The sequence below is a fragment of the Megascapheus bottae genome, chromosome 11 (genome assembly GCF_031878675.1).
Source record: "Megascapheus bottae isolate mThoBot1 chromosome 11, mThoBot2.hap1, whole genome shotgun sequence".
In the NCBI taxonomy this organism is placed as follows: Eukaryota; Metazoa; Chordata; class Mammalia; order Rodentia; family Geomyidae; genus Megascapheus; species Megascapheus bottae.
The window spans coordinates 25,591,077-25,612,215 of record NC_143519.1 but is presented as its reverse complement, the minus strand read 5'-3'; the positions used below and the strand labels follow the sequence as shown (position 1 = coordinate 25,612,215).

The 21,139-nt window shown below is 39.9% G+C and overlaps 1 long non-coding RNA gene across 3 annotated transcripts in view; it reads left to right on the top strand.

Moving 5' to 3' along the window:
* LOC150056840 (uncharacterized) overlaps positions 1 to 21,139 on the top strand; it is a 121,446-nt gene that overhangs the window by 74,313 nt on the left and 25,994 nt on the right. For 2 of the 3 annotated variants that reach the window (XR_016537095.1, XR_016537094.1), the window contains one exon: positions 14,520 to 14,582. The exons of the other annotated variant lie outside the window; for it this stretch is intronic. This is a non-coding gene — a long non-coding RNA (uncharacterized LOC150056840). The remainder of the gene's footprint in view (positions 1 to 14,519; positions 14,583 to 21,139) is intronic. 3 annotated transcript variants of the gene reach the window in all.

Genomic DNA, 21,139 nt, shown 5'->3' with positions numbered 1-21,139 from the left:
TATGAAATATTCTGAATATTTGTTCTCCTCTTAAGATGAGTATTTCAAAAATAACAGCTCTTTCCTGGAAGGTGTAATTGGCTTTTGGCTAGGAATGTGTATAAATAATTGTCCTTTTGTGGAATGTATTTTAGGACAAGTTAGAATATAATTTTTCATTTCTCCATCTATCAAAATGCTACCAATATTTTAGGGATTACTCCAAAAGCTATCTCTTTTTGTACAACTTTGCTTTATTTTTAGGATAATTAATCACTGGACTGTACCTTTTGGGAGGAGGGGGTAATATTTCTTCTAATGTATACTTAGCACATTCTACAATTGACTGTACTCAAAAGGTTATAAGCTTCTCATGGAAAGTATACATTATTCAGGTGTGTGTCTTCCTTTATGTTCACATTGTACTTTGCCAGTGGAAAGTGGATATATTTAGTTTTTAACTATTAAAAAGTCTTAGAAAATAATATATAACTATGGCTTAAAATGCTACTGAAGGTTTATAATGAAACATAAGTATTCCTTCCTTGACCTTTCCTACCAAGAATCTTAGTTACAGCTGGGCAGGTGGCTCACCTCTGTAATCCTAGCTACTCTGGAGGCTGAGATCTGAGGATCTGTGGTTCAAAGTCAGCCCAGGCACTAAAGTACCGGAGACTCTTATCTTCAGTTAACCACCAGAAAAGTGGAAGTGGTGCTTGGCTGAAGGGGTAGGGTGGTAGCTTTGTGCTGAAGAGCTCAGGGACAACGCCCAGGCCCAGAGTTCAAGTCCCAGGACTGAGATTCTCTCTCTGTCTCTCTCTGTCTCTCTCTGTCTCTCTCTCTGTCTGTCTCTCTCTCTGTCTGTCTCTCTGTCTGTCTCTCTCTCTCTCTCTCTCTGTCTCTCTCTCTGTCTCTCTCTCTCTCATCTCTCTCTCTCTCTCTGTCTCTCTCTCTCTGTCTCTGTCTCTGTGTCTCTCTCTACTCTCTCTCTCTCTCTCTCTCTCTCTCTCTCATCTCTCTCTCTCTCTCTCTCTCTCTCTCTCTCTCTTTTTCTCTCTCTTTTTTGCCAGTCCTGATGCTTGAATTCAGGGCCTAAGCACTGTCCTTGGGCTTTCTCAAGGCTAGTGTTCTAACACTTGAGCCACAAGCATCATTTCTGGCTTTTTTCTATATAGGTGGTACCAAGGGTCTTTGGGCATGCTAGGCAAGCACTCTACCACTAGGCCAAACTTCTGGCCTGCATTTCTCTTTCTTTAGTATGAGGTTTGGTGTTAGTGTTAGTCACTAAATTGTAAATATAGCTACTATTTCTTTCTTTCTTCTTTCTTTCTTTCTTTCTTTCTTTCTTTCTTTTCTTTCTTTCTTTCTTTCTTCTTTCTTCTTTCTTTCTTTTTTGTTTTATTTTTTTGTGGGTCATGGAGTTTGAACTCGGCCTGGGCGCTGTCCCTGAGCTCTTCAGCTCAAGGCTATCACCCTATACCCTTGAGCCAAACCTCACTTCCCATTTTCTAGAGGTTAATTGTAGGTAAGAGTCTCAGGTTCTTTTGTGCCCAGGCTGGCTTTGAACCTTGATCCCCTGAATAGCTAGGATTACAGGCGTGAGCCACCACACCTGGCTTGCTACTATTTCTTTTAGACATTTTCTATTTTTTTTTTTTTTACTGTGAGAGATGGCTATTTTGAGACATAAGAGGATGTATTTAATTATGAACCTAGGGCCTCTCTTCCACTATGATACGACCCCATGAGATACAAGAATCTTTTAAACTTCTTATGTACCTTTGTTATTATTTCCCCAAGATATATGCTGTTTCTGAAAGACAGGGGTGGATACCTTGATACAAGGAACTTTTTCCACCAAACTGTGTCTCCTTCATTGCACTAAGTTGAGTTTGCTGATTCCTAAATTTTTGTATCTGTTTTCTTTTGTATCTGTTTTGTGTCTTGTACATACACTAATTTGTCACTTAAGCCTTGTTTCAGCCTATCTTTTATCACCTCCTTTATGTTTTCATAGCATTTTGTTGGGGTGCATCTTTAGGACACTTCCTAACAGAGGTTGTGGGGGAGAGAAAAATGTTTTTACTCTTTCTTGATTTACAGCTGATGTATAATTTTGAAAAGAAAATTGTTCTTCTCACTGATGTTGATAGCTTTGTTTGGTTGTCCCCTAGAATCTGAGATTCTATGTCATGGTAATTTTCCTTCCTGTGCAGACAAAAATCTCTGTGTGAGTTTCAAACCCTGCTTTATCCTAAGACTTAGGAAACTTCCCAGATATCTGCTTTTCCATCAAGAAGCTTGGTTTGTACCCCTTCCCCCACTTTAGTGCTTAGTCTTTATTGAGATAATTCTCAAGTATTAGTGTAGCTATATATTTGCACTTTTTCTTTTGCATTTCCTGGGGTTTGAACTCAGGGCCTGAGCACTGTTTTGGGGCTATCTCAAGGCTAGAGCTCTACTACTTAAGCTACAGGACCACTTCTGGCCTTTTCTTTGTATGAGGAACTGAGGAATTGAACCCAGGTCTTTGCGCATGCTAGGCAAGCACTTTGCCAGTAGGCCAAACTCCTAGCCCTGCATTTCTTTTGGTTATATACATATATATGAGTAGAACTTGAAATCCTCCTGCCTCAGACTCTTTAGTAGCTGGGATTACAGATATATTCTACCATATTTGATGCTAATATTTTATTTTATTTTTATTTTGTTGTCAGTCATGGGGCTTGAACTCTTTGCCTAGTAACATTTTATTATTTTATTTTGTCAGCCATGGGACTTGAACTCTGGGCCTGGGCATTGTCTCTGAGCTCTTCAGCTCAAGGCAATTACCCTATCCCTTGAGCCACAGTGCCACTTCTGGTTTTCTGGTGGTTAACTGGAGACAAGAGTCTCACGGACTTTTTAGTGCCCAGGCTGGCTTTGAACCTTGATCCTCAGATCTCAGCCTCCTGAAGCTAGGATTGCAGGGGTGAGCCACCATACCCGGCTGGCATATTTTATTTTTATCAAGGGCCAAATAAAGTTTCTTTGTATGGACATGGCACATTTTGTTGATGCATTCATTAGTTTCCAGAATGAGAAAGTTCCCTCTCCACTTTTTGGCTGTAAGGAAGAATATTGCTAATATGACTATTTCAATTTTATTATGGCTATATGTTGGCATTTCTCTTGAGCATATACTGATGAGTATGATTACTGGATTATCTGGTTGAGATTTAATATTTTAATTTCATGGCTTCTATTATATTTTCATAGGTTTTGCTTTCCATAAGTTTCCACTTTATTTATTAATTAAAAAATTCTATTGATTGATTGATTGATTGATTGATTCAGGCAGGCAGCATCTTATTAGGTGGTCCAGGCTGGTCTTAAACCATTCTAGTCCCTGAGCTTCCTGACTGATAGGAGAGGTTCCTATTGAGCTATCTGAGGAAACGAGTTAGTTTTTTTGGTTATCATTGGTAAAGAAATCTGTTAAATCTCTGGTTCACCAGTAGATTTTCTAATTTCCATTCTCTTGGCTACTTTGAGCATAAATCTATAAATCTGTTTAGTAAATTTTTAATGAGAGTGTGTAGGTGTGTGTGTGCATGTGTACACGTGCACGCTTGCTTTTGGGTCTTGGGGTTGAACTCAGGACCTGGGTGCAGTGATGACCTTTCTTTGTTCAAAGCTAGTGGGCTACATTTGAGCCACAGGTCCACTTCCAGATTTGGGATAGGTATCTGGGGACAAGAGTCTCGTGGACTTTCTTGCTTGGGCCAGCTTCGAACCATGACTCTCCGATCTCAGCCTCCTGAGTAGGTAAGGATTATACTTTGGTGTTTTTTTTTCTCTGAATTTACAAAGTAGAATTTCTGTTTTATTCAGAGTGTTTAAAAAGGAATTCATTGACTACTGAAAATATTAAAAATAGGTTTCCTCTAGGAGGACATGTCATATAAAACATCACTTTCAGACAGAAAACGTTCATGTCCCCAGTCATACCTGTAACCCTCTCCTCCCCCAGGAGAATGCGTTAAATCTAAGGAAACAGTTTACTATCATGAAGGGAAAGATCTGCATGCCTCTCACATTTGCCACAGATGCTTTTAGAAGCTTTTAGAAAGGCTGGATACTAGTGGTTCACCCCTGAAATCCTAGCTACTCAGGAGGCTGAGATGTGAAAATCGCGGTTCAAAGCCAGCCTGGGCACTTGAGACTATGAGAATTTTATCTCCCAAGTAACCACCAGAAAACCACAAGTGGCACTGTGACTCAAGTGATAGAATGCTAGCCTTCAGTCAAAGAGCTCAGGGACAGTGCCGAGGCCCAGAAGTCAAGTTTCATGACTAAATAAAGAAAGAAATAAAATAGAGAAGGTTTTAGAGGAAGAGCTACCAGAGGCAGGTTCAGCTACCTCTCTGTCACTGCTCAGCAATATTCCAGGAAAGTTTCTTTTTTTTTTCTTGCCAGTCCTGGGCTTGAGCTCAGGGCCTGAGCACTGTCTTTGGACTTTCTCAAGGCTAGAGCTCCACCACTTGAGCCACGGCACCACTTCCGGCTTTTTTCTATGTATGTGGTACCGGGGAATCGAACCCGGGCCTTCATGCATGCTAGGCAAGCACTTTAACCACTACTAGGCCAAACTCCCGGCCCCTAGGAAAGTTTCTTATGAGCAATTTAGGCCAGAATCCTTCATAACTGGGTGTTCACTACTTGCTTGAAATACTATTTGATGAGGTGAGCTTGCCGCTAATTTTGTACCGAGTGGGTAAGTAGTCTGATGAATGCAAGGTGATCTCTTCCTTCTCAGTTCCGCTCCATTTCCATGGGGAAATAATATGTGGTCTGGGAGGACCCTCATTATTCATCTTAATTTCCTCATTGGCAAGTAGAGATACCTCTAATGACTTGATCAAATAGTCACTGTGGCTCAATTTAACAAGGAACCTCCGAAACAAATGCTCTGGATGGCCTCATTTGTCAACACTGTCCCGAAATGGGTTGGACACACATAGAAACATACACATTCACACACTCACATACCCAGAGCTACTACTGGTATGAGGGCCTCATTCCTTTAGCCCTAGCATCCATCATTGCATTCCAGACTATATGTGATTTGATCTGATAATGAGTCACAGGCTAACAATAATTTAGTATGGGGTGACTCATGATACATAGGCGTATTTCTGTCATGAGAATGGGCTTCTTAAGAGGACTGAGGAACTTGGAGGGTTTAGATTTGTTGGTCTCAACTGTCGGAGGAAAAAGCATTTCCTTGGTGTGCTCTGAGTTGATTGAGTTGCACATGGCATTGGTTGTGGTTTTCTCCAGTGAATTTCATTTCCTTTTGTCAAGTTGGTGTTTGTTTGAAGTTACTAGTGTTCACCATTGTAGCACTCTGAACTTTTAAGCTCTGGTGACTTCTTGGGAGGGTCTGTCTGAGCTACAATTTCCACATGTAATTTCACCCAGAGAGAAATAAAACTGAGGTACGATATCTCAAGGAGCCTCTTATGTATCCTATAGACACATAAGACTTGGCAGTTTTAATTCTTTGACTTTTTCCTTTGACGTCTCTTATACTCCTTTTGTGTAATCTTTTATTCTCCTTTAAACTGTTGCAATGATGGGTCATTTTGTCTTATAATTTTTTTTTGAGGAGGGGAAGGGGTGTCCCTGAGGTTTGAACTCAGGACGTATGCTTATTAGACAAGTGTTCTACCATGTGAATATCCTCAGGTGGCTGCCCCCCCCCTCTTCTTCTTCCTTTTCCTCCTCCTTCTTCATTTCTCTTTTTTCATTTTCTTCTCTCTCTCTCTTTCATTTTGTTGAGGTAAATCTTGCTTTGTAGCTTAGGCTGGCCTGGAGATCACAAAGCATGTAGCACAGACTGGTGCTGAATGCAGGATCCTCATACCCCAGCCTCCTGAGAACAAAGTGCTGGGTATATCATGTTCCATCATGCCCTGTGAGCGCTTCTTAAATCAAAGCTCTTAGCCAGGTGTGGTGGCTCAGGCCTGCCATCCCAGCTACTCAGGAGGCTGAGATCTGAGGATCATGGTTCAAAACCTGCCCACGCACGAGAAAACCAAAAGTGGCCCTGTGGCTCAAGGGGTAGGCCTTGAACTGACAAGCTCAGGGACAATACCTAGGCCCAGAGATCAAGTCCCACAACCTCCAAAAAATAATAAAAAAATAAATAAAAGGTCTTTGTTGTTCTAGGCTAATGTCCTATCTGAATTGAGACAAGATCATTTTATTTATTTATTTATTTATTTATTTATTTATTTATTTATATTTTGTCAGTCATGAGGCTTGAACTCAGGGCCTGGGCACTGTCCCTGAGCTTTTCTGTTCCAGGCTAGTTCTCTACCATTTTACCATAGTGCTACTTCCGTGTTTCTGGTGGTTAATTGGAGCTAAGAGTCTCATACAGTTTTCTGACTGGAAAGGCTTTAATCTGTGATCTTCAAATCTCAGCCTCCTGAGTAGCTAAGATTAGGCATGAGCTACTAGAGCCGGGTCTTGTTTTGTTTCTATGGTATAGGAATACTGTGCTGAATGAAAGGTCTCCTTCTCTGTTGGATGGGTTCTTAGACATCCTACAGCTGTCTAGTAAGCAGACTTTAAAAAAAATAAAAAGTCTCTGACATTATTGATTTGTTTATAAAAAGACTAAGGAATTCTGAGATGGTGCAGTGGCAAAATGCTTGCCCAGCAAGCACAATGGACTGTTTGATCCCCAGTACCAAAAAAGAAAAGACAAAAGAAAATAGACATAAAAAGAATTCTGAGATGAATTCCGTGGTTTTTCACTGAAACTAACAGCTATCGTGATATTTTGACTGATGTCTTTGGAGACTATTCAGAAGTGGGTTGATATTCATATTACAGCACCCTGTAACTTGGGTGCTTGGCAGAGAAGCATACTTTTTCTATAGAAAAAATTAATATTTACTTGAGTCCCAGATAAAGAGAATACTACAAAAGAATATTGCAAAATTTTGAAGTTTGGCAGGCTTTCCAATGTGGGTGGAAAGTGTTCTTCTGAAGCCAAATGGGGATTACTCATGAAATATAACATAAAAAAATACATTACAAGAAGAATGTTGATCCTGGAAAAATATGTAAATGTATAAAACAACAAAGCTTATGGAATTTATCAACATGCATTATATAAACATAATGAATGACATAATGGTAATGTTATGAAGATGGGAAATCTCCATTATTCTCTCTGCTCTACCTCTTTATTATGCTGATTTTAACTTTTATTAGATTCGTACTGTGCTTGGATCTATGTCTCTTTGGTGTTTATGTGTTCCTATCTTGCTTCTATCCACATTTCACTAGAATGGTCTAACTTGCTCACAACTATAATCTCTTGCTTTACAGAAAGAAAAGATACATAAAATTAGAAGATAAATTAGGCTTGTCTTTACCATTGGGTTTATACCAAGTTAGGCAGTACAGCATCGAGAATCCAGACTCACCATTTCTCCCCTCACTCCAGCTTCTTTCTCTCTTATCTAATTCCTGTAAGTCCTTTTTTTTTTTGCCAGTCCTAGGGCTTGAACTCAGGCACTGAGTGCTATCCTTGGGCTTTCTCAAGGCTAAAGCTCTACCACTTGAGCCACAGCATCATTTCTGGCTTTTTCTGTGTATGTGGTACCAAGGAATCCAACCTGGGTCTTTGTGCATGCTAGGCAAGCACTCTACCACTAGGCCAAATTCCCAGCCCTATATGTCCTTTTTTTTTATTTCAATTCATTTTTTATTTTATTTTATTTTTATTTATTTTTTTTGCCTTTTTTATTGTAATTAGTAAAAGTGTTACATGATATTTGCCGGATAGAAGGTGCATTAATTCACGTACATTGATACCCTTTCACATGTCTTGGTACCCATTTCCCTCCCCCCCCCACACCCCCCACCCGTCTTGGTTTTCCCCCCTTCCCTATCAAATTTCAAATAACCAAATACAAATAAATTCAATATATCAGATAACAAAGTGAGATACTATAACAATATGAGATAACCAAGGGACAGCAAAGGAGATGAGAGACAACATAGTACATTAAGGACAACAATCATTCGTTATATGGCTTTTGTTTCAATATCCTGGAGGTCCTTTCAATTAGCTTCATACTATATGGCCTTATGTATCAAGATTTTGCTCTATTGCAGATCTCTGCTAGGAGAGCCCAAGGTTTCTACTGATTATGACAAATGAGGGAAACCATTGAGCCTAAGTTCCTTTGAGTCTGGCTTACTTTACTTAATATGATTTTTTCTAAGTCTTTCCATTTCCTAACAAATGGGGTGATGTCATTCTTTCTGACAGCAGCATTGAATTCCATTGTGGACAAATACCACAACTTGTTGATCCACTCATCAACTGAGGGACATCTGGGTTGGTTCCATATCTTTGCTATGGTGAATAGTGCTGCAATGAACATTGTTGTGCTAGTGGATTTAGTATGCCCTTGTTTCTGGATGGTTGGGTAAATGCCAAGTAGTGGAATTGCTGGGCCATAGGGGAGTTGTCCTTTTTTTTAACCGATTCATAACATTTTTTTTTCCATTCCTATGCCTTGAGCTCAGGGCCTAAGAACTGTCCTTGAGCTTTCCCCAAGGCTCTACCACTTGAACCAGAGCACCACTTCTGGCTTTCCTATGTCTGTGGTACCAAGGAATCGAACCCAGGTCTTGCACATGCTAGGCAACAGTCTATCATTAGGTCAAACTCCTGGCCCTTAACTTCTTACTTGTAAAAACTTCAGCCTTTAATATTTTTCCCTGTTGCTGTATAATAAATGTATGAGACAGGGTCATGTGAAGAGGACAAGTGAAAGGCTGGTTGGTTGAACAAAAAAGATTTAGTGTTTTCAGTTAATAAGTTATTTTGAGGCCTTTTTTTAAACCTTAGGGGGCATATATTGAACTATCTTTTCTAAACATCATTATGCAGAGATCTATGTCTATGTGTTCTTTCTACAAATGCCTACAAATACCAGGGATGTGGTCTTAGGCGTTTCCTATGAAGGGAAGATGGTTAATGTAATTTGCCATTTTTGTCCTTTCTTACAGATCCTGGACTATGTGTATGAATAATACTTCTTTGTTAGATGAATACAGTCAATTCCTCTGAAAGTAGGCAATCATTTATTGCTAAATTAGGGCACAGAAAGAGAGGATGTCATAGAGCAGGTGGGAGATTGCACCAAACAAAAGATATACTGTAGCTTCGTAGGAGGAGTGGGAGAAATAGGTGATTAGTAGTTAATGAGGAATCAGTGAAGCATTTATTGGATTCTTCCTGTATTCCCCTAAGTGAAATAGGCAGTGTGAGAATCTATGACATAATGTGTTTTACCGTAAAGGAAATATACAGATCTTAGGCAATGCATGTTTCACATATCAGATAAAAGCATTACTTTTTTTTCTTTGTGGTTTGTTTTTTTTTGAGACAAGGTCTGGCAAAATACTGTCTAAGCTAGCCTTGAACTCACCATGTAGCCCAAGTTGGCCTTGAACTTTCGATCCTCTTGCCTTGGCAGGGCTAGTGTTCCGGGAATGAGCCACCAACCACATTCTTCAGAGCTATGTGAATGCAGAAGGGTCCAGAGAAGGAAGATGTTAGTTGTCCCACACGAGAACAAGCTGACGAAGGCTGATGGGAGAATGGAAGGCAGACCTTCAAGGAAGGTACCTCTGACACTTGTGGAGGCTATTGGGTTTAGATGGGTAGGGGTATTCATGGAAGGTAGATGACTGCAGTCTTGACATCCCAGAAGGACAAACCTATCTGTCATCTGGGGTGGTTAAAAAATGAAACAGGGAGGCTGTGAAGGCTGGCAGACTAAAGGTCATTGTTACAGAATCATTTCTTCTGTTAGACTTCACACCACATAAAAGCAGCCATTTAATTTCCCCACTTTCTGTGGTATGGCCGATCTAACCCAGGCCCTTGTACATGCTACGCAAGCCCTCTACCACAGAGCTACATCTCTAGGCCTCGGTTCAACTATTTGAATGGAACAATTCAATAGCATTAAGTCTATTGATTACGTTGTTCAACCATCACCTCTATTCAGCTTCAAAGTATTTCCATTATTCCAAAGTAATGTCCCTTGCCTATTAAAAGCAATCTTTTCTCATTCTTCTCTTTCCAGATGTTGGTTAGTATCACTCGGCATTTTGTCTATATGGACTTATTGGGTCTGGACATGCCCTAGAAATGGAATCATATACTTTGTGACCTTTCATGGCTGGTCCCTTTTATTTAGCATGTAGCAGGACTTTATTTCTTTATATGAGTGAAACATCAGAAAATCATTTTCTTCTTCTTTTCAATATCAGCACCAAGCTTGAACTTAGGACATAGGCACTGTCTCCTGAGCTTTTTTGCTCAAGGCTATTGCTCTGTGAGTTGAGCCGCAGCTCTCACTTCGGCTTTTGTGGTGATTAGTTGGAAATAAGAGTCTCATGGAGCTTCTTGCCCTCATTGGCTTCAAACTCTGATCCTCAGATCTCAGCCTCCTGAGTAGTGAGGATTACAGGTGTGGGCCAGCAATGCTTTGCTAAAAATCTATTTTTTTTCTTTTATGGGTCATAGGGCTCGAACTCAGCCTGGGCGTTGTCCTTGAGCTCTTCAGCTCAAGGCTACCATCATACCCTTGAGCCAAGCCCCACTACCCTTTTCTAGAGGTTAATTGGAGATAAGAGTCTAGGTCCTATTGTGCCCAGGCTGGCTTTGAACCTTGATCCTCAGATCTCAGCCTCCTGAGTAGCTAGGATTACAGACGTGCCACCGTGCTCACCCCTCTTGAAAATCTATTTTAACTAAGGTAGGGACAAGTGACTACAATGGCATGTGCAATTTTATGATTCATTTTTATTCAGAAAAGTGTTTATTTTGAGTAAATAGAGCTATTAAGTTACTGATCAAAGTGGAATAATGGAAGGGACATTCATTTTAGAAACTATATTTTCATGTTTCAGACATGACGGAAATCAGTCACTAGAAATAATTGCATGGAGATATAAAAATTTAGGAAACAGTTGACAGTTGAGGAAGATCTTGAGTAAAAAAATAAAATTAGTCCTTCAATTTAAAGTAGATTGGGAATCAGCCCGGACACAGGAATTGAATGACCCACAAAATGTCAAGAATAAATTTTATTTTGGCAAAAGTTGAAAGCTGGACACAGAAGATTTATAGACACAATGAGATACTGCTGAAAGAAATATGGCCCAGGCGTATTCTGCTGGTGTTCCAGGGAGAATTCATGATGATAAGGCACTCACTGTGTTTCCATTCAGATAGATTCCAAACTTTCAACACTCAGAAACTTGGTGGAGTAGTAAAGAGATCCTGTGACTTTGAATCAGATAGACCAGAGTTCAAGTTTGGGCTCTGCCATGCATTTTCTGAATGTCCACAGACAGATAGGATTTAACTTTCTTAAGCTGCAGGAGAATTTAATGAGCTAGCATGCAGGAAGTTGAGAGGCACGAGCATGCAGGCAGGGAATTACATCCATCTTTTTCGGGTGAATGTATTTATAGGGGGTGGTGAGGCGGGCACAGAGGACACGGAGAGCTCCAGATGAAGTGCTGCATCTTGAAAAGGGGAGTATGATGTCAGGCATTGACTGATTCATGTATCCTCATCCATTTATTCATTTTACTTTCATTTCTCAAAGGATTTATAGAGATGGTCTTCAAAGATGCCTAAAGAAGAATTTATGAGAGTGCAGCTAGCCAGGCACGATTACTTTCCCAAATCTTGAAAGTCTAGTGCCAAACTAAAAGTACATTTATAACTGAATGCAGCTAGGTACTGGTGGCTCAGGTTTCTAATCCTAGCTACTTAAGGGGCTGAGATCTGAGGATCATGGTTGAAGACAGCCTGGGCAGAAACATTCCCATGATATTCTTATCTCCAATAAGCTATTCAGAAAAGGTCAAGATGGCACAGTGACTCTAGTGGTAGAGCATTAGCTTTGAGCAAAATAAGCTTAGGGACAGTGTCAAGGCTTAAAGCACCAGGACTGGAAAAAATAAACAAAAAATCCCTGAATACTAGGTGCTAATGGTTCCTGCCTATAATCCTGTCTGCTCAGAAAGCTCAAGTTGAAGAATGGAGGTTAGAAACCAGTCTAGACAGACAAACCCAAGAGACTCTCATTTCTAAATAACTAGCAAAAAGCTGGAAAGGGTGGTGTGGCTCAAGTGGTAGAGTGCCAGCTATGAGTAAAAAGCCAAGTGAGAGCATGAAGCTCTGAGTTCAAGGGCCAATAGTGGCACGTGCATGCATGCGTGTATACATTCACATGGGCGTACACATCCCCACACACAAGAAGTGAAAATTAGTTTTGAGAAAATGAGTCAAGAAATGAAGAGTAAGCCATGGATAGCGCCATAAGCTGTTTTTCCAACACTTAGGAGGCAAAGAAAGGAGAACTAAAATTCAAGTCTTAGGCTATATCACAAGTCATTCTAGAACCTCCATTCTTCTGTAGGCTCACCTTCCATAATACTGTGTGGAACTATGTGATCATGTATTCCTCCTTTTCTCTTTCCTTCTTTAAGTACCATCTCATTATTATTATTGTTGTTGTTGTTGTTGTTATTATTTGTCAGTGTGGAGCTTGACCTCTGGGCCTGGGTGCTGTCCCTGAGCTCTTCAGCTCAAGCTCAAGGCTACTACCCTACCCCTTGAGCCATAGCCACAGAGGGCTGGAAGTGTCTAGTTCTCTGGTGGTTAATTGGAGATAAGAGTTTCATGGACTTTGTTGTGTGGGCTGGCTTTGAACCACAGTTCTCAGATCTCAGCCTCCTGAGTACCTAGGATTATAGTTTTGAACCACCGGCGTCTGGCTATTATTATTATCTTTTACTTCTATATTTTCTTCACATCTGTTTACCTTTTCTTATGACACCACTTCAATGACAGCTACTTTTGTAGTTTATTTGAATTACTAAAATGGCTTCCTGACTATATTTCCTTGTCTCCTTTTTTGTCTCCATCCAATGAGTCTTCCATTAAGCAGCTATAGTGTTTTCTCTCTCTCTCTCTCTCTCTCTCTCTCTCTCTCTCTCTCTCTCTCTCTCTCTCTCTCTCTCTCTCTCTCTCTTAGTATTACGGGTTGAATTGAACCTTGCTAGGCAAACATTCTATCACCCAAGCCATGACCCAGCCCTATTGTGATTTATTTTGTTTTCCACATGGGTCTTAAATTACCTACATGGCCTTGGTCTGTGATTCTCTTATCTCCACCTCCTAAATAGCTGGGATTAAAGACATGAGCTACTACACCTATGTCCAGAAATCTCTTCAGAGTACTAATATAATCTTGGGGTGTGTGTGTGTGTGTGTGTGTGTGTGTGTGTGTGTGTGTGTGTGTGTGTATGTGGTCTTTTTGTTCCAGGCTAATGCTCTACTGCTTTGAACCACAGTTCTTTCTTTTTTTTTTTTTTTTACATTTTGAATTTTTTATTAAGTATTTGTTAAAAGGTGTTGTAATTCAATATATCAGTTGAAGAATACAAGTTATCTTGGTCAATGTCACCCCTTCCATGGTTCTTTTCCATCACATTTCTGGTTTATACTGTGCCTAAAAGGGGCTTGAACCACAGTTCTATTTCCAATTTTTGAGTAGTTAATTGGATATAAGAGTCTTTTGGGACTTTTCTGCCTGGACTGGCTTCAAACCTGATACTTATAGCTCAGCCTGCAGAGTAGCTAGGAGCCATCTCTCTGCCTTGCACTCTCTTTATTCCTAGAAAAAGATCCCCAAACTCTGCAGCCTTATTGCTGGAAGAGCTCAAGGGCATAATTTAATTTTTTTTAAATTTCTATATAATGGTCGTGGTGACAGATCCTGTGGTCTGAGAATTTTTCTCTCTAATGGTAATGTGGCTTTTTGTCATACCTTTATGTTTTTTGGTTTTTTAAACTGTTAACTAATACTAATCATTAAATAAATATTTTATGAAAACTTCCTCTCCTTGTTTCCCTATCCACCCTCCAGCTACTGGTTTCTGTCTATGATGAGGAGAAACAAATATCTGTTCCCAGTTAAGAGCTAGTCTGAGTTGGCATTGGGCTCTCTCCTTTCCCAGCACTTGGTAAGGCACTTGGCGTCTCTGGGTCTGCTCCTTCATCAGTTGTGTAGAGTATGGTAAGTACAGTACTTAGGATATTACCTGGCAACAGAATAGAGTTAGGAAATAGCAGTAGCTAGGCTATAAGCTCTACTGTGCCTTCACAGCCCCAAACAATGAATGCATTATACTGGCACTATTGGGTTTCCAGTGTCTAACACAAATATTTGTTGAATAACTGTTCTTTTCTTTGTTTGGAATGTACTTTCACTCCATCTCCTCACACTTCCTCATGTAGTGAACAATGAATGCTCCTGGCTCCATCCAATTAGAGTGCTCCTGTCATATCATCTTCCCAGTAGCAGGGCTGTCCTGTAGCTTCTAGAATGTCCATAGCTTTCTACTCTCTGACAGCTGCCTGTCTCCTTATACTCTAGGCTCTGATGCACTACAAGGCTAATCAACCAATATTTGCATCCTTGTGTTGTCAGGATGAGCTGGTAAGTTCTCAGTCATATCCTACTCAAAAAGCCAACTGGAAGTTCCTCCATAATGGGAAAGGATTAAACTTCTCTGATATAATGTCTTCAGATAATATCGACAGAACTCAGCGGTGTCAGGGTGCAGAAGCACAGGGAAATGGAAATGTGTTTGAAAGCTTTTACGTGAAAGATTGATGGTCAATAAGGCTGGAGGAATTTAAGAGGCCTGGACTGTGTACGCACTGTGTGTGTGTACACAAATAAAACTGATCTGGAAACAGGGAGTGTTAGCTTCTTAAGAGCGTTTTCCTTTAAAATTGCTCAAGAAGCATGGCTTGGTGGCTCACATCTGTAATCCTAGCTACTCAGGAGGCTGAGATCTGAGGATTTCATAGTTCAAAGTCAGCCTGGGCACTAAAGACCATGAGACTCTACCACTTTGGGCCACAGTGCCATTTCTAACTTTTGGGTAGTTGATCAGATATAAGAATCTCCTAGACCTTCCTGTCTGGGATGGCTTTGAACCATGATCCTCATATCTTAGTCTCCTGAGTAGCTAGGACTGATTATAAACATTAGCCACTGATGCCTGGTAACTTGCCTGGCAATTTAGAACTATTATAATGCAATGTTTGCTTCTAACATAGCAATGGACAAACTTAGAAAAAGAACAACAAATGTACCAATCAACATACTTTTGGCTGCTATACCTAAGGATGTTCAAATGCATAACCAAATTATTTACTTCTTAGTAATGTGGTTTGTGTTTTAGAACTAAGTCGCTCAGAAAAAGTATGTGATAAATTCTATTTAAAAAAATTAAAGACACTTAGTACAAAAATGTATCTTATAAAGGATTTTCAGCACTGAAATCATGGTATTATTTTCCACTGGTCTCATGGATGAGTTGTTGGAACTTGGGTTCATTTCCATTTTCAGTGTGAACAATTGTCTCAGGTCACAATCACCTGGCAACATGGTGCTATCCACCAATTTGTGTGACAAAGACATTATGGGAAGGAAGAGAAAGATAATGAAAGTGTTGGGGCTGCCATTTGCAGAGAACTTTCTTAAAAGAGGAGATCAGTTTAATCATCAAAGATTCCATTATCCTGAGATTTTAAAATGCTTTTCATGAAAAGTGCCGCTCTCCCAGCAGTACACACAGGAGTCTACAGTGAGCTTAATTTTCTGTTGAATATTTTAGATGGAAATTTGGATTTTCCTGATAGGCTTAAATTTGATAGACAAAGCCCTAGAGGTATTTTGTAGCAACAAGAAGAGTTAATTGAGCAAGATAATGGAGTCAATTCTATTAATTCTTCAACTATTACTGGTTTTTTTCTTTCATTCAGTTTCAGCAGTAATTATACAATCAAGATAAAAGGGATTTGAGCAGTGTCTTTTTTTTTTTTTTTTTGTGGGAGCTTGAATTCTGGGCCTGGGTGCTGTCCCTGAGCTCTTCAGCTCAAGGCTACTGCCCTACCCCTTGAGTCAAAATGTAATTTCTGGTTTTCTAGTGGTTAATTGGAGATAAAATGGACTTTAGTGCCTGGGCTGATTTTGAACCTCGATTCTCAGATCTCATCCTCTTGAGTAGCTAGGATTATAGGTGTGAGCCACCATACCCGGCTGAGAAGTGTCTTTTCAAATTAATTAAATATTGGTAAGTAGTGACAGAGCAGGAGAATGAAACCCTGTGTTTGAGAGTATCTGATAATTACTTAAAATAGTTATTTTCTTACAAATTTCTCACTAAGTAGAAGATCTACAGATAACACTTTGCATAATATTTAATAATATGTTTAGCCAGCTATGGGTTGCTCATGCCTATAATACTTGCTACTAAGGAGACTGAGATTTGAAGATCATGATTTGAAGGTAGCCCAGGCAGGAAAGTTCATGAGACTCATCTCCAATTAAACATGAGAAGGTAGGAAGTGGATTTGTAGATCAAGTGGTGGAATGCTAGCCTTGAGTCAGAAAGCTCAGGGACAACGCCCAGATACTGTTTGTGTCCCACAACCAGTATAGTATGTGTGTGTGTGTGGGGGGGGGGTTACTTACAAGAGCCCAGAATCCTGGATCAAGTGGTCAATTGTCACAACTTTAGTCATAGGATAAAATAGAAAGTTTATTTAACTTTCATTGTTCATGGATAAATACAGCCTTCTTTATATAGTAATAGGAAATATTTGTTCCTGTTATATATGTATTCAAGATTAAAAGAATATATTACGTATGTAGTCATAGATACCAATATAAAGCCAGTTGTCCTTTTTTTACCTTGTGATACCTTCTGCCACAGGCTGAAGTAGCAAGGAGGTCTTCACCAGATCTCACCAGATGTGGTTCAGTGGTCCAATGTTCTCTCTCTCTCTCTCTCTCTCTCTCTCTCTCTCTCTCTCTCTCTCTCTCTCTCTCTCTCTCTCCTCTCTCTCTCTCCCTCTCTCCCTCTCTCCCTCTCTCCCTCTCTCCCTTGCCCCCTCTCTCTCCCTCTCTCCATCCTTCCCCCTCCCTCCCCCTCTCTCCCTCACTTTCCCTCACCCTCTTGCTCTGCCTCTCCTTTTCCCTTTAGATAGAATTTTACCATGTAGCCTAGGCTGTCCTTGAACTTTGGACTTTGTGCCTCAGTCTGTAGACTGCTGGCATTATAGGCCTATACCACTGTGGCCAGTTAAATTATTACTATTATTATTATTATCATCTTCTTCCTTGTCCTCTTCAAAATCTTCATCCTATTTACTATACAGTAATACTTGCAAAAATATTCAAGGATATAAAAGCAAAGTTTATTTCTGTGTGTTTTATAATATAAAAAATGTTATTGCCTTTTAATAGGCAACGAATGAAATAGGTGATGTTTATCCATATGATCAAGTATATAAATCTATAGTACATATATATATAGAATGCCTACCATACATTATTTATGAATTTATTGTATATTAGTCCAGATGCTAAGGGTAAAAGTTACTGGGGAGGTGGGTGTGAAGTGTGCCTACAGTACCAGCAACTGAGCAGGCTGAAGATAGGATTACTTGAGACTAGAAGGCAAGGTACAGCCTGGTCATCACAGCTGGACACTGTCTCTTACAAAGGGAAAAAGATTGTGAAGGTGATGATTCTCATGGAACTGGAGTGGAGAAAAAAAAATAAGAGAATGTGAAAGGGTATCAATGTATGTGAATTAATGCACCTTCTATCTGGCAAATATCATGTAACCCTTTTACTAATTACAATAAAAAACAAAAAAGAAAAAAATAAAAATAAAAAAATAAGAAAAAAAATAAGAGAATTTTAAATAATTATGTTGAAAAAACCCCCAGATAATATGGAGAGATGGATTTAGCCCAGGAATATGAGGGATGTGATAGTTCAGCAGGACCTGAGTGGTAGGAACACAGGGACATGGGGACGGATGTTCCAGTGAACAGAGTGTGTACAAGGCTCTAATGTGGAACAAACAGAAAGGCCCTTGAGTTAGCCCTGCCCCAAGTTAGAAGTACTCACCAGACAGATCACAGAGCACTTGGCAGCCATAGAGAGAACTTTAGGCAAAATCTACCATCAAGGAGCTTTGAGTCATTGGAAAAATCCAAGCAGTGCAGACACATGATAGGAAGATAGGAAAATTGCAGCCTGGGCCAGGTGTGTTAAGAAGAAGAAGAGAGGCCAGGACAGTCCTCAAGTGGACCTGTAAGCATCGAAGTGGAAGCAGATGGTAACTTGGGCCTCACTAGGATGTGGAGTTGATGAACAACCGATTCATTTGGACTTTCTTCCAGGAGCTCCTATTTAGATTTTCAGGCTCAAGTCGCTATACTTAGAATAGAGTCTGGGTGCTTATAGTCTCTCTGAAGTCTCATTTTCCTTTTTCAGAAATAGGATAGAATATCTGCTGTACCTGAGAGGCTATTGTGAAGATTAAATAGGATAAACCCGGAGAAAGCATTTGGTTACTCTGAAAATGCTATGCAAATCCATTATCTCTTCAAATCCCTTGGCTCCCCAAATCCGTAGTGGCACAAGTCCCTTATATACAATGGTATAGTATTTGCATATAAACCACATACATCCTCTTATATGCTTTAAATCATCCCTCACTTACTTATAATATCTAATGCAATGTAAATATTATGCAAATAGGTGTTAGGAAATAATAACAAGGAAACCTTACATGCGTTCAAAACAGATGCTTTTCCCCTGTGCATGTGTGTGTGTGTGTGTGTGTGTGTGTGTGTGTGTGTGTGTGTGTGTGAAGGTCCTGGAGCTTGAACTTGGGGCCTGAATGCTGTCCCTGAGCTTTTTTGGCTCAAGAATGAGCTCAACTCCAGGCCTGGGTGCTATCCCTGAGCCCTATTGCTGAAGATTCAAATTCTAGCCTCCAATAGCTAGGATCACAGATGTTGGCCATTGGTTCCGGCCCCGTGACACGCGGGGTATGTTGCTTAACTCTGCAGATGCGGAGTTACTGAGGACTGAAGGTAGGCCTAGGCCGAGGGTTTGACCTCATTAACTCAGAAAGATTCAAATGGAAAGTGTGGCTACAAGTGGGTTTGGGAATACTATTTCCTCAGTTTCCCAAAATCTTCTAGCTTTCAATGTCTCTATTGTCACGTGGCTAAAAGAACTTTAGTCCACATATCAGTGAGGTGGAACTGGACAATGGATAAAAAATTAGTAATTACGAAAGAATTGACAAATAAACTGCTTGGTCAGTGCTAAAAACAAACTATTTCCAATGCATCTTTACTGAATTGATTACTGGAGTGATTTCATTAGGCCAAGATTCTCTCAGGGCCTAGACTCTTCTTGTTTGTCAATTTGCCACTTTTGGGGTGACTTTCTGTTTTAAAGCAGTAGCAGAATTTTTGGAAATTTGAGATTCCAAGTTTGGTTTTATTTTTCCCCCATTTCTAAATTTTTAGCCAGTTACCAGTGGTTTACACTGTGATCCTAGCTACTCAGGAGCTGATATCTAAGGATCATGGTTCAAAGCTAGATCAGGCAGGAAAGTCTGTGAGACCTTCATCTCCAATTAATCAGAAAAAACTGGAAATGGAGCCATGGCTCAAGTGGTAGAACACTATTCTTGAGCAAAAAAGATGCTTAGGGATAGAGCTCAGGCCCAGAGTTCAAGTCCCTGGACCAGCAAACACACACACACACACACACACACACACACACACACACACACACACACACACACACAAATACTTTCTAAGTTTCGTAATTGAGAAAGGAATTTATTCCTTTCACACTTTTATGAAACAGGACTTTGGGGGAAGGAATGGCAGCTCTGTTGCATCATTCTTAGACAAAGTTACTGTAACCAAAGGGCATTCACAGACACATCCTGTCAATACATGTAAAATTGTTCGTTTGTGTTTTGTGCCTGTACTGGGGCTGGAACTCAGGATCTTTTACTCTAATGGCATTTTTGTTCAAGCTTGGCACTCTACTACTTGAGCTATATCTCCACTTTCTGCTTTTTTTTAAAGAATTTATTAATGTTGATTTTTACATCATATTTTAAATGACAAGTTTAACAAACAAGTGTTCAAGGAGGGACTCTCTATTTACACACTTTCAGCTTTTTACTGGTTAATTGTAGATGAGAATTCCCTGCCCTTGTCTGCCTGGACCAGCTTTGAACCTTGATCCTCAAATCTCAGCCTCTTGAGTAGGTAGGATTGCAGGTGTGACTCACCAGTGCTGGCTCATGTACAACAGCTCTTGATTGCCTGCAAACAGAGATACAGAAGGACATTCAGTTCATGTTTTCCAACTGGTGTAGAGAGTTGAAGTATTTTACACCACCCCACTTTGACAAGGAATGTAGAGGAGGAGGAAAGGGAACATGCTCCATAATGACTAATCTGAAGGCCACATGCTACAGAATAGCTTTCTTCTATGAAAAGTCCGACTGACATCCCTGACTGAACATTCATACTGAATGTCATTGAATGTCTTATCTTGGTTTTGTCACACCATTCACCACTTCCTTTCGGATTCACACAGTAGCTTCATCACACCAGTTCTGTGTAGGCCCCAAGCATAAGTTCTTAGGGGAACATTTGTGCATTGCTTCATTTCCTGAAAAGCTGTCCTGCAGAAACAAAAGATCTCTGTGGGCAAAGCAGACAGCAGTACTCACGTGAACCAATGGAGTTGGCTGGTGATATGCTCACTTCAAGGATTACACAGTATTTTGGAGTACTGTTAAAGCATATTTGTTATTTATTTATTTGGAGACAGTCTTGCTATGTGACTCTAGTTGTCCTCAAATTCACAATTCTCTTGGCTTAGTCTTCCTAGGACTGTGATTACAGGTATATATATGTATACGAATCACCAGCTGTTCAGATAGTGGCTAGGAGACTTTTTAAAAAAGTTGTATGTGTCTTTTTTACTTTGTATATATTTTTAGCAAGTAAGAAAGAGTGATCATCTATAGAAAACAGATGTGTGGTTTTCATAAAATTGATATAATTTCAGCCTTCATTTGGCACAATGGAAAGAAGTGATGTAATATTTCAACTAGAGATGTTTTATAGAACATTTACAAATCA